Source organism: Anomaloglossus baeobatrachus, chromosome 1 (genome assembly GCF_048569485.1).
Source record: "Anomaloglossus baeobatrachus isolate aAnoBae1 chromosome 1, aAnoBae1.hap1, whole genome shotgun sequence".
Taxonomy (NCBI): Eukaryota; Metazoa; Chordata; class Amphibia; order Anura; family Aromobatidae; genus Anomaloglossus; species Anomaloglossus baeobatrachus.
Window position 1 is genome coordinate 185843041 of NC_134353.1, and position 14976 is coordinate 185858016.

At 46.8% G+C, this 14976-nt stretch overlaps 1 protein-coding gene across 1 annotated transcript in view; it reads right to left on the reverse strand.

Moving 5' to 3' along the window:
• Positions 1–14976, reverse strand: part of TMA16 (translation machinery associated 16 homolog) — a 130061-nt gene that overhangs the window by 83343 nt on the left and 31742 nt on the right. The window lies entirely within an intron of this gene.

Consider the following 14976-nt stretch of genomic DNA (forward strand, 5'->3'; position numbering starts at 1 on the left):
GTTTTGCTGCGTTATTCCCTGCGGTATTTCGCAGTTTACCTCCGGTAATGTACATCGCCTGTCTGCGGTTTTGCAGGGAAGTGATGTCATTACAGGAAGAGGGTGCAGAGAGTAAACACAAACACATCACAGACATCACAGACACATAGAAAGAAAACGGAAATATAGAAAACAAAGAACGTGGGCTCCGCTGCATATTTACCTTCCAGCCGAGGTAAGCACACAGCGGCGGGCCGGTATTCTCAGGCTGGGGAGGGAGAGGGGCAGGGATAATGTCCCCTGCCTCACTCCCCCTCCCGCAGCCGAGAATATCAGCCGCAGCTGCCCCGGCACTGTCACATGCATTATGCGGCAGGACCGGCGTGTCCTCGGCTCTTCTTGCCGCCGTGTAGCAGTGGCAGCAAGGTAATACAAGGGGTTAATGATGGTGGGAACCACCGCCATTAACTCCAGGCTTGATCATGGCAGCGTCTATGTGACAGCTGACATGATCAACCCGTAAGTAAAGTGAATAAAACACAGACACCGAAAAATCCTTTATTTTAAATAAAACAAACAAGCCTCGTTCACCATTTTATTAACCCCTCCCGCACCAAAGCTCCGGCGTAATCCACCACTCCGGCGTAATCCACAGGTCCTGCGCTGCTTCCATCCAGCCGCGACTGTCACAGACACAGCGCTGAATGAAAGCAGCAGACAGCAGAGGTAATTACCGGTCATTTCCCACGGCCGGTAATGTGAACTCACTGCCGACCGTGAGAAATGCAGCGATCTGTCATCTATCTATCTATCCCTCTATCTATTCTTCTGTCTATCTACTATCTCAGAATTAAATGACTTTTTTTTTTTTTTTTTCTTCAATGTGCTTTATTGCATTGAATGCAATAAAGCACATCCCAACCCGCACGCGGCAAAACCGCGGCAATACCGCGGTAAAACCGCAGCAAACCGCGGCAAACCGCATGCGGTTTTCGGGTGCGGTTTCCCGCGGTTTTTTACCGCGGGTGCGGTAATCTTTGAGAGCATGCGGAATTTTCTCAAGAAAATTCCATTTCCCAGTGCGCAAAAGGCCTAAGCGGGTTTTTTAACGCGTTCATTTGAATGGAAGAAAAACGCAGTAAAAAAACTGAAAGAAACAACATCCGGCAGATTGGAAAAAATGCTCTGATAGTAAAAAGTACCCAAAGAAAAAAACAGCATGTGCATGAGATTTTAAAAATGTGCTGGGACTGTAAAAATTGCTGGGACTGTAAAATACTTTATGCACAAAAAAATAGCTATGAAAAATACCGAAAATACTATTCGTGTGCACAACCTAACTGGGATTTTCTTCATTGAAGTCCAGCAGATATAGGATAAAAACAGTGAAAAAAACATCTGCTCGGATTTCGCCAGAGCCAATCAGATTGAGGCTTGATGATCCCCTGACAATATTCATAAGATTCCTTCTCAGACTGACCACCCAGTGTGTTTAATTGGCTGATTCCTGCTCGCAGGCCTGCACAATAGCAAGAATCAAAGATAATGGTAAGATTAGTTTTATAGGATCTCTAATACAGAGATTACATTCATTGGTGATAAATATTTAACGGCAGATTCATCAATCCTGGCGTAGAGTACGCTCACACTATGCCAGTCTTGCTGGAGTAGAAGGCAGAGAATTCATTGGGAGGTGTCACTTGGTGAATTTGGCGCCTCTTCTGATTGGCGTGCTCCTCCGTGTGCCGCCAAATACTCTACAACAGTCAAGGACTCGAGTAGCACTTCTGGTGTACAAAACCCAGGCACATTTGATGAAATTGACCCACAGAGCTTATTGGTGGAAACTGCCAAAATAAAAAAAATCGCAACATTTAGCGCAACTCTGTTGTGTAAAAATGTGGAGACTATTGAATGCATTTGCGCCACTTTTCTAGCGTAAAATCTTTGATAAATCGGCCCCTTAGTCTATGTGTTTATTGTGCGTTTTTGTCCGCAAAAAAAAAAACCATGCGCGGTAAAACTGCAGAAATAATTGACATGCTGCATTTTTGTGGTCACCACGAAAACGCAGCTACAAAAAAAACGCTGTGTGCAGACAGCACTTCTGAAAACCCATATACATTGCTGGGGAATCAATGTCACAGCGTTTTCAGCACAAAAACGTGGTAAAAACGCCGCAAAAAAATGCAGCAAAAACGTCTAGTGCACACAGGGCCTTAGGGGTACTTTGCACGCTGCGACATCGCAAGCCGATGCTGCGATGCCGAGCGCGATAGTCCCCGCCCCCGTCGCAGCTGCGATATCCTTGTGATAGCTGCCGTAGCGAACATTATCGCTACGGAAGCTTCACACGCACTCACCTGCCCTGCGACGTCGCTCTGGCCGGCGACCTGCCTCCTTATTAAGGGGGCGGGTCGTACGGCGTCACACGGCAGGCGGCCAATAAAAGCGGAGGGGCGGAGATGAGCAGGATGTAAACATCCCGCCCACCTTCTCCCTTCCGCATATCCTACGGGAGCCGTGGTGACGCCGGTAGGAGATGTTCCTCGCTCCTGCGGCTTCACACACAGCGATGTGTGCTGTTGCTGGAGCGAGGATCAACATCGGACCATCGCGTCAGCGTAATTATGGATTACGCCGACGCTGCACCGATGATACGATTACGATGCTTTTGCGCTCGTTAATCGTATCATCTAGGATTTACACACTACGATGTCGCCTGCGATGCCGTATGTGCGTCACTTTCAATTTGACCCCACCGACATCGCACCTGCGATGTCGTAGTGTGCAAAGTACCCCTTAGTCTCGATATTGGGATTTAAGGCTATGTGCGCACTAGGCGGTTTTTTCACGCTGGGTTTTTTGTGCGTTTTTGTTAGCAAAAAACGCAAAAAAACCCGCACCCACGATAAAAACACAATGCATTTTTACTGCGTTTTTGGCTACATTTTTGTGCACTGCATTCAATGAGTGAAAAACGCAGAAATAATTGACATGCTGCGTTTTTGTGGTCACCACAAAAACACAGCTATAAAAAAACGCTGCGTGCGGACAGCACTTCTGAAAACCCATAGACATTGCTGGGGAAGCAATGTCACTGCGTTTTCAGCACAAAAACGCGGTAAAAACGCTGCAAAAAACACAGCAAAAACGTGTAGTGCGCACAGGGCCTTACAGAACTGTCATCATGTCAAACGTGGCCAGTTTTTGCTTTCATTTATTCCCACACAGTTCAAGACATAAGGACCTTTTTAATTAGCGCTAAATTCTATGATCTTTACCAGAGGGGCGTTACTCACATGTAAATAATGCACAGCAGTCTAAAGACACCCTGGGAACAAAGCCTAAGGGGTGCTTCACACACAGCGAGCTCGCTGCCGAGATCGCTGCTGAGTCACGCTTTTTGTGACGCAGCAGTGACCTCATTAGCGATCTCGCTGTGTGTGACAATGAGCAGCGATCTGGCCCCTGCTGCGAGATCGCTGCTCGTTACACACAGCCCTGGTTCGTTTTCTTCAAAGCCGCTCTCCCGCTGTGACACACAGATCGCTGTGTGTGACAGCGAGAGAGCGACAAATGAAGCGAGCAGGGAGCAGGAGCCGGCGTCTGACAGCTGAGGTAAGCTGTATCCAAGATAAACATCGGGTAACCAAGGTGGTTACCCGATATTTACCTTAGTTACGAGCCTCTGCAGCTCTCACGCTGCCTGTGCTGCCGGCTCCGGCTCTCTGCACATGTAGCTGCTGTACACATCGGGTTAATTAACCCGATGTGTACAGCAGCTAGGAGAGCAAGGAGCCAGCGCTAAGCAGTGTGCGCGGCTCCCTGCTCTCTGAACATGTAGCTGCATTACACATCGGGTTAATTAACCCGATGTGTACTGTAGCTATGGTAGGAGAGCAAGGAGCCAGCGCTCAGTGTGCGCGGCTCCCTGCTCCCTGCACACACAGCTGTGCGCTGGTAACTAATGTAAACATCGGGTAACCATACCCGATGTTTACCTTAGTTACCAGTCTCCGCAGCTTCCAGACGGCAGCTCCGTGCAAGCGCAGCGTCGCTTGCACGTCGCTGCTGGCTGGGGGCTGTTCACTGGTCGCTGGTGAGATCTGCCTGTTTGACAGCTCACCAGCGACCATGTAGCGATGCAGCAGCGATCCTGACCAGGTCAGATCGCTGGTCGGATCGCTGCTGCATCGCTAAGTGTGAAGGTACCCTTAGGCAAAGACCAACATAATTAGCACTAAATAAAAAGGCCCATATCTATAAAGAAAAAAAAAAAAAGCATACTCGGGAGCAATGGGTATAATATAAGGACACGAGATGGCCACTTTTGATAAAGTGACACATCAAATATAAATTAATTCAAAAAAACTGTGAGCAGCATAAAACCCAGATGAGAGAGTATTATAAGAAGAATTGTCAGGAAACAAGAAAACGCCTATAGGGTGAAGAAAATGTGACTGTCACCATCATTTGCTCTATTCCTCCTTTAAGGAACGCTGGACTAGACCACAGATTAATATTACTAGTCACAACCAAACCCTCTAGAAGCGAAGAACAGCCAGGCGGCAATTCTATAGACTATATACCATCAGTGATGGAGTGTGCAACTAAACACGAGCCGCCAATAATGGACTTCTACATTATAGAAATAGTCACAATCACATACAGCAACAAGAGTCCCGTGTATGTACACTGCACCAAGAGGATTCAGGATACAAGGAGGTAGAGATATATATATACACACACACACACACACACAATACAGACAAAATGTTTGGACACACCTTCTCATTCAAAGAGTTTTCTTTATTTTCATGACTGAAAATTGTAGATTCACATTGAAGGCATCAAAAACTATAAATTAACACGTGGAATGAAATACTTAAAAAAGTGTGAAACAACTGAAAATATGTCTTATATTCTAGGTTCTTCAAAGTAGCCACCTTTTGCTTTGATTACTGCTTTGCATACTCTTGGCATTTTCTTGATGAGCTTTAAGAGGTAGTCACCGGAAATTGTCTTCCAATCATCTTGAAGGAGTTCCCAGAGATGCTTAGCACTTGTTGGCCCTTTTGCCTTCACTCTGCGGTCCAGCTCACCCCAAACCATCTCGATTGGGTTCAGGTCTGGTGACTGTGGAGGCCAGGTCATTTGGCGTAGCACCCCATCACTCTCCTTCTTAGTCAAATAGCTGTTACACAGCATGGAGGTGTGTTTGGGGTCATTGTCCTGTTGAAAAATAAATGATGGTCCAACTAAACGCAAACCGGATGGAATAGCAGGCCGCTGCAAGATGCTGTGGTAGCCATGCTGGTTCAGTATGCCTTAAATTTTGAATAAATCCCCAACAGTGTCACCAGCAAAGCACCCCCACACCATAACACGTCCTCCTCCATGCTTCCTGGTGGGAACCAGGCATGTAGAGTCCATCCGTTTACCTTTTCAGCGTCGCACAAAGACACAGTGGTTGGATCCAAAAATCTCAAATTTGGACTCATCAGACCAAAGCACAGATTTCCACTGGTCTAATGTCCATTCCTTGTGTTCTTTAGCCCAAACCCGTCTCTTCTGCTTGTTGCCTGTCCTTAGCAGTGGTTTCCTAGCAGCTATTTTACCATGAAGGCCTGCTGCACAAAGTCTCCTCTTAACAGTTGTTCTAGAGATGTGTCTGCTGCTAGAACTCTGTGTGGTATTGACCTGGTCTCTAATCTGAGCTGCTGTTAACCTGCAATTTCGGAGGCTGGTGACTCAGAAACTTATCCTCCGTAGCAGAGGTGACTCTTGGTCTTCTTTTCCTGGGGCGGTCCTCATGTGAGCCAGTTTCTTTGCAGCGTTTGCTGGTTTCTGCCACTGCACTTGGGGACACTTTCAAAGTTTTCCCAATTTTTCGGACTGACTGACCTTCATTTCTTAAAGTAATGATGGCCACTCGTTTTTCTTTACTTAGCTGCTTTTTCTTGCCATAATACAAATTCTAACAGTCTATTCAGTAGCACTATCAGCTGTGTATCTACCAGACTTCTTCACAACACAACTGATGGTCCCAACCCCATTTACAAGGCAAGAAATCCCACTTATTAAACCTGACAGGGCACACCTGTGAAGTGAAAACCATTTCCGGTGACTACCTCTTGAAGCTCATCAAGAGAATGCCAAGAGTGTGCAGAACAGTAATCAAAGCAAAAGGTGGCTACTTTGAAGAACCTAGAAAATAAGACATATTGTCAGTTGTTTCACACTTTTTAGTTCAGTATTTCACTCCACATGTGTTAATTCATAGTTTTGTTGCCTTCAATGTGAATCTACAATTTTCAGTCATGAAAATAAAGAAAACTCTTTGATTGAGAAGGTGTGTCCAAACGTTTGGTCTGTACTGTATATACACACACATTATTATATATATATATATATATATATATATATATATATATAATGTGTATATATATATATATATATATATAATGTGTATATATATATATATATATATATAATGTGTATATATATATATATATAATGTATATATATATATATATATATATATATATATATATATATATATATATATAATTATTATTTAAGCGCCATTTAATCCATGGCGCTTTACAAGTGAAAGAGGGTATACGTACAACAATCATTAACAGTACAAAACAGACTGGTATAGGAAGAGAGAGGACCCTGCCCGCGAGGGCTCACAGTCTACAGGGAATGGGTGATGGTACAATAGGTGAGGACACAGCTGGTTGCGCAGTGGTCTACTGGACTGAGGGCTATTGTAGGTTGTAGGCTTGTTGGAAGAGGTGGGTCTTGAGGTTCCTCTTGAAGCTTTCCACGGTAGGGGAGAGTCTGATGTGCTGAGGTAGAGCATTCCAGAGTATGGGGGATGCACGGGAGAAATCTTGTACGCGATTGTGGGAAGAGGAGATAAGAGAGGAGCAGAGAAGGAGATCTTGTGAGGATCTGAGGTTGCCTGCAGGTAGGTACCAGGAGACTAGGTCACAGATGTAGGGAGGAGACAGGTTGTGCATGGCTTTGTATGTCATGGTTAATGTTTTGAACTGGAGTCGTTAGGTGATGGGAAGCCAGTGAAGGAATTGGCAGAGTGGCGAGGCTGGGGAGTAGCAAGGGGAAAGGTGGATTAAGCGGGCCACAGAGTTTAGGATAGATTGGAGGGGAGCAAGAGTGTTGGAAGGGAGGCCAGAGAGCAGGAGGTTGCAGTAGTCGAGGCAGGAGATGATGAGGGCATGCACTAATGTTTTTGTTGATTCTTGGTTAAGGAAAGCACGGATCCGGGAGATGTTTTTGAGTTGTAATTGGCATGAGTTGAAGAGGGCTTGGATGTGTGGCTTGAAGGATAGAGCTGAGTCATAGGTTACTCCAAGGCAACGAGCTTGTGAGACTGGGGAGAGTGAGCAACCATCGAGTTTGATGGAAAGGCTTGTTGGAGGAGATGAGTGAGGAGGAGGAAAGACAATGAACTCTGTTTTGTCCATGTTAAGTTTTAGGAATCGTGCAGAGAAGAAAGATGAAATAGCAGACAGACATTGTGGGATTTTGGTTAGTAGAGAGGTAATGTCAGGTCCAGAGAGGTAGATCTGTGTGTCATCGGCAAAGAGATGATACTGGAAGCCGTGGGACTCTATGAGCTGTCCCAGGCCGAAGGTGTAGATGGAGAACAGCAGGGGTCCAAGAACTGAGCCTTGGGGGACACCGACAGAAAGGGGGCAAGATGAAGAAGTGGTGTGAGAATGGAAGACGCTGAAAGTTCGGTCGGTTAGGTATGAAGAAATCCAAGATAGGGCCAAGTCTGTGATGCCCAGAGATGAGAGAATCTGTAGTAGGAGGGAATGGTCTACTGTGTAGAAGGCAGAGGACAGGTCCAGTAGGAGGAGGATAGAGTAGTGTCGCTTGGCTTTGGCGGTTAGTAGGTCATTAGTGACTTTAGTTAGGGCAGTTTCAGTGGAATGATGCGGTCGGAAGCCAGATTGTAGCTGGTCAAAGAGGGAGCAGGATGAGAGGTATGAGGACAGTTCAAGATCGACATGCTGTTCTAGTAGTTTTGAGGCATAGGGAAGAAGGGATATGGGGCGATAGTTTGACAGAGGATGGGTCAAGGGAGGGCTTTTTGAGGATGGGTGTAAGAGGCATGTTTAAAGCATGAAGGGAATACACCAGTTGTTAGTGATAGGTTGAAGAGATGGGTTAGGGCTGGGATGAGGACTGTGGTGATGTTGGGGATGAGGTGCGATGGGAGCGGGTCAAGTGCACAGGTGGTAAGATGTGATCTTGAGAGTAGAGTGGAAACATTGCTTTTGTCATGGTGGAGAAGCTGGATTTGGAGGAAGAAGGCAGAGTAGCTATGATGAGGGGCTGTGGTGATTGTGGGCCAAAGCTTGCTCCGATGTTGTCAATCTTCTGCTTGAAAAAAGAGGCAAAGTCTTCAGCTGAGAGGAGAGGAGAGGGAGGTGGTGCTGGAGGACGGAGAGAATTGAAAGTGTTGAATAGCTGTTTAGGGTTGTGAGAGAGAGAAATTATATGAGGGATGAGAAGTAGGTTTGTTTTGCAGCAGTGAGTGTGGACTTGAAAGTGGTGAAGGACTCTTTATATGCAATGAATTGCTCAGTGGAATGAGACCTCTTCCATCTGCGCTCATTGGGTGAGGCCGAAGGAGGAAGCGAGTGTTAGAAGTTTGGAGACAGATTAGTGGGAAGTGTCAATGGGGATATTGTACAGCACCATGGAATCAATGGTGCTCTATAAATAATAATAATAATATTGAAATCACCCATGATGACGGTGGGGATGTCGGTGGAAAGGAAGTGTAGTAGCCAGGTGGTGAAAGGATCAATATATTATATATATATATATATATATATATATATATATATATATATATATATTTATTTATTTATTTATATATATATATATCACACCTTCTCATCTCTAGAACAACTGTTAAGAGGAGACTTTGTGCAGCAGGCCTTCATGGTAAAATAGCTGCTAGGAAACCACTGCTAAGGAAAGGCAACAAGCAGAAGAGACTTGTTTGGGCTAAAGCACACAAAGAATGGACATTGGACCAGTGGAAATCTGTGCTTTGTCTGAGGAGTCCAAATTTGAGATCTTTGGATCCAACCACTGTGTCTTTGTAGAAAAGGTGAAAGGATGGACTCTACATGCCTGGTTCCCACCATGAAGCATGGAGGAGGTGGTGTGATGGTGTGGGGGTGCTTTGCTGGTGACACTGTTGGAGATTTATTCAAAATTGAAGGCATACTAAACCAGCATGCCTACCACAGCATCTTGCCGCTGCATGCTATTCCATCCAGTTTGCGTTTAGTTGGATCACCATTTATTTTTCAACAGGACAATGACCCCAAACACACCTCAAGGCTGTGAAAAGCCAGCTTTACACGTTGCAATTAGTTGTACAATCGCATTTGCGATGTGACACGCCCAGGTTGCATAAGGGATCTTATGAGATCACACGTAGGTCGTTCATTTGCTGTCACACGTGCGTTAGTAGTCTATGTTAAATTGGTCAATTTTGTGTGCGATCCTTTAGATCATGTGTTCTGTGACGTATGCATTGGGCACCTTTTTTTTTTTTTATTTATTGACTTGCCAAGCGTGTGTAATGTGTAGGGATGCGTTTTTACTATGTCATCTGCCATTCAGCTCTGCTACATGGCCGCTAACAGCAGACACAGACAGCCGTGTAGCAGAGCTGAATGGCAGATGACAGCAGACACAGACAGAGCCGCACTGTCAGAATGAACTCGGGTGAACTTCACCCGACTTCATTGTCATGCTGCGGCTCTGTCTGTGTCGCGCCCTGATTAGCGGTCACCTGTGAAGGATTCACCGGTGACCGCTAATCTCCTAAGTGACTGAAGTTAGCAGCCCTCTCTCATACTCACCAATCCCCGATCCCCGGCACTGCACGGCGTTCACACTGCTCCGGCGGCTTTTACTGTTTTGAAAAAGCCGGCCGCCCATTAAACAATCTCGTATTCCCTGCTTTCCCCGCCCACCGGCGCCTATGATTGGTTACAGTGAGACACGCCCCCACGCTGAGTGACAGGTGTCACACTGCACCCAATCACAGCAGCCGGTGGGCGTGTCTATACTGTGTAGTGAAATAAATAATTAAATAATTAAAAAAAACAGTGTGCGGTCCCCCCCAATTTTAAAACCAGCCAGATAAAGCCATACGGCTGAAGGCTGGTATTCTCAGGATGGGGAGCTCCACGTTATGGGGAGCCCCCCAGCCTAACAATATCAGCCAACAGCCGCCCAGAATTGCCGCATACATTAGATGCGACAGTTCTGGGACTATACCCGGCTCTTCCCGATTTGCCCTGGTGCGTTGGCAAATCGGGGTAATAAGGAGTTATTGGCAGCCCATAGCTGCCAATAAGTCCTAGATTAATCATGTCAGGCGTCTATGAGACACCTTCCATGATTAATCTGTAAATTACAGTAAATAAACACACACACCCGAAAAATCCTTTATTAGAAATAAAAAACACAAACATATACCCTGGTTAACCACTTTAATCAGCCCCAAAAAGCCCTCCATGTCCGGCGTAATCCAGGATGCGCCTGCGTCGCTTCCAGCGCTGCTGCATGGAGGTGACCGGAGCTGCAGAAGACACCGCCGCTCCGGTCACCTCCACACAGCAACTGAAGAGTGCCGCGCGATCAGCTGAGCTGTCACTGAGGTTACCCGCTGTCACTGGATGCAGCGGTGGCCGCGGGTAACCTCAGTGACAGCTCAGCTGATCGCGCTACTCACCGCCGCCCCTCTCACCTCCACGCAGCAACTGAGGTGAGTAGCGCGATCAGCTGAGCTGTCACTGAGGTTACCCGCGGCCACCGCTGGATCCAGTGACAGCGGGTAACCTCACTGACAGCTCAGCTGATCGCACGGCTGTCTTCATTAGCTGCGTGGAGGTGACCGGAGCGGCTGTGTCTGCTGCAGCTCCGGTCACCTCCATGCAGCAGCGCTGGAAGTGACGCTGGACCATCCTGGATTACGCCGGACATGGAGGGCTTTTTGTGGGCTGATTAAAGTGGTTAACCAGGGTATATGTTTGTGTTTTTTATTTCTAATAAATGATTTTTTCGGGTGTGTGTGTTTATTTACTGTAATTTACAGATTAATCATGGAAGGTATCTCGGGGAGACGCCTGACATGATTATTCTAGGACTTATTGGCAGCTATGGGCTGCCAATAACTCCTTATTACCCCGATTTGCCAACGCACCAGGGCAAAATCGGGAAGAGCCAGGTACAGTCCCAGAACTGTCGCATCTAATGTATGCGGCAATTCTGGGCGGCTGCTGGCTGATATTGTTAGGCTGGGGAGCTCCCCATAACGTGGAGCTCCCCATCCTGAGAATACCAGCCTTCAGCCGTATGGCTTTATCTGGCTGGTTTTAAAATTGGGGGGGACCACACGCCGTTTTTTTTAATTATTTAATTATTTATTTCACTACACAGTATAAACACGCCCACCGGCTGCTGTGATTGGGTGCAGTGTGACACCTGTCACTCAGTGTGGGGGCGTGTCTCATTGTAATCAATCATAGGCGCCGGTGGGCGGGGAAAGCAGGGAATACGAGATTGTTTAATGGGCGGCCGGCTTTTTCAAAACAGTAAAAGCCGCCGGAGCAGTGTAAATTCCGTGCAGCGCCGGGGATCGGGGATCGGTGAGTATATGAGAGAGGGGGATAGACTGACATGGACAGAGAGTGAGGGACAGAGATAGTGACCGACTGACAGAGATTAGTGAATGACAGACATTGTGAGGCGCTTAAGAACACAGCTTTTCAGCTGCGCTCTGAAGCGGACCTTTTTTAAGCTGCGGTGCAGAGCGCACACCTGCGCACATAGCCTCAGACATCAAAATCGTATGAGGGATGTCACACGTTACAATTGACTAGGTTCGTGCAACAAAACGCTCAATTCTAGACAAAGATACGATGTGTTTGCGATCAACGGTTTTGCGTTCAATCCTGATCGCACGTAGCTGTCACACGCAGATACCTCACAAACGATGCCGGATGTGCGTCACTTACAACTTGACCCCAACGACGGATTGTGAGATATATTGAAGCGTGTAAAGTGGGCTTAAGGGCTATTTGACTAAGAAGGAGAGTGATGGGATGCTACGCCAGATGACCTGGCGTCCACAGTCACCAGACCTGAACCCGATCAAGATGGTTTGGGGTGAGCTGGACCGCAGAGTGAAGGCAAAAGGGACAACAAGTGCCAAGCATCTCTGGGAACTCCTTCAAGACTGTTGGAAAACCATTTCCGGTGACTACCTCTTGAAGCTCATCAAGAGAATGCCAAGAGTGTGCAAAGCAGTAATCAAAGAAAAAGGTAGCTACTTTGAAGAACCTAGAATATAAGACATATTTTCAGTTGTTTCACACTTTAAATATTTCATTCCACATGTGTTAATTCATAGTTTTGATGCCTTCAATGTGAATCTACAATTCTTAGAGAGTCATAAAAATAAAGAAGAAGAGAGAAGGTGTGTCCATAAAGAAGAAGAGAGAAGGTGTGTCCAAACTTGTGGTGTATGTATGTATGTATGTATGTATGTATGTATGTATGTATGTATGTATGTATGTATGTATGTATATGCACACACACATACATATACATACACACACACACATACATATACATACACACACACACACACACACACACACCCACACATATTATGTATACACACACATATGTATATACACACACACACACACACACAATATTTATCAGCCAATCAACCACTTACATTCAGCTGAGTGGTCTGAGAGGTTCCCCTATGCCCAAGGGCTTACAATGTCACATTTCTACATATCACAATATTAATATTCTTCCGCTATTACAGATTACTCTTATAACAACATAAAAAAGAAACTATCCAATAGTTTCTAGTCATTAACGATTTAAAAAATATGAAAGACAGACCAAAATAAACTAGAAAACACACTAACAGTTCCACATAAGGTCTATGCAAATTAAATCTTTTTGAGATGTGTGAGATCCCGCTGAGGTTTTCAAGCAGAAGAAAATGCTGGGGGAGTTTTTATCTGAAGCACCTCTTTCGGTGTCTTGTGGCCTTGCCGGTGGCTTTTTTTGTTACTTGTATGTATGAAATAATGAAGTCACCTGAAAAATTCACTTCTTTTAACTAGTCTGCAACTTTACAGATGGGAAGTGGTAAAAAGCACAAAAGCCTGACCATATGCACGGCCAGTAGTTTTAAAATTGTTATGAAATGGTTCATTCTGATTAACGTTTATCAAAGTGAATAAAGCGAACCTGTCAGGTGCAATATACAGTGAGAACCACGAGCAGTTCTGGGTGCATATTGTTAATCTCTGCCTAACCGTGCCTGTATCTAGCAGCATAGATAAAGGGATCTTTAGAAAAAGTATTTCTGAAGATCCTTTATGATATGTTAATGACTGCAAGGACTAGTTCCAAGGGCATTAGTTCCTGCGCTCATTCCAACCTCTTAGCATGGTAGCACACCCATTCAATGCAGCATCACAAGCGGTGACGGGCGTACCTGTGTCCACTGTCATCACTGATCCAACGTCCCGGCACTTCCGGTCATGCGCCTAAGACCTCTCTGAAGCCGGGACGCGTACAGCTGGCTTCATACTGCATATGACCGGATCAACGCTTTTCCACCTATGAGGAGAGTATCCCCATTACTTAGTGCGCCCCAGCTGAGGCCCCTATATTCACACAAGTGATTAGAATTTGCACAGTACTAGCTGGGGCAATCTCTGATTCATGAACATAATTAAAAGGGGTTATCCGGCTTCTTTGACTTTTTTTTTTTATTACCCTATTGGGCTACATTGGGGCAGGTAAGTAGATAGTGACCACTTACCTGCCCTGCTGTCAGCCCCTCTCCCCCGGCTCAGAGTGGTCATGTGACCGCTCCTGCCGTGATTTTGCTGCTTCCGGTCATTTCATGTCAACATGGGCAGGACCATGTTGACATGCAAATGTGGAACAGCTTGTCGCCTCCCTGCTGGGCTGTACAGTGCGAGGAGTCACCGCCCCCTTCCCTGCACCCTCCCACACATTCCCCCGCACACTTGTTCCTCTCCAGTAACCTCCCCCTGCACTTCTGTGGGGTCCGTGACCTGGGGGCGGGGCCTGGTGGCAGCTGCCGTGGTGTCAGCTCCAGCACCGGGCCCCTGCTCAGGATCACACATTCAAATGTACCAGCATCACAGATGCCGGTACATTTGAAAGTGCTGATGAGAAGCAGCGCAGCGCTGCTTCTCATCACTGTCCCTCCCGCTGGAGGACAGGAGCGGCGGGGACCGAGGACGGGTGAGTATGTATTCCTTACGTGTTCCCGATGGGGATGGGGGGGCGGGCGGGTGCAGAGCCATATGTGTGCGTGTGCAGAGCCATATGTGTGCGTGTGCAGAGCCATATGTGTGCGGTACAGAGCCATGTGTGTGTGTGTGCGGTGCAGAGCCATATGTGTGCGTGTGCGGTGCAGAGCCATATGTGTGCGTGTGCGGTGCAGAGCCATATGTGTGCGGTACAGAGCCATATGTGTGTGGTGCAGAGCCATATGTGTGCGGTGCAGAGCCATATGTGTGCGTGTGCGGTACAGAGCCATATGTGTGCGTGTGCGGTGCAGAGCCATATGTGTGCGTGTGCGGTGCAGAGCCATATGTGTGCGTGTGCGGTGCAGAGCCATATGTGTGCGGTGCAGAGCCATATGTGTGCGTGTGCAGTGCAGAGCCATATGTGTGCGTGTGCGGTACAGAGCCATATGTGTGCGTGTGCGGTACAGAGCCATATGTGTGCGTGTGCGGTGCAGAGCCATATGTGTGCGTGTGCGGTGCAGAGCCATATGTGTGCGTGTGCGGTGCAGAGCCATATGTGTGCGTGTGCGGTGCAGAGCCATATGTGTGCGTGTGCGGTGCAGAGCCATATGTG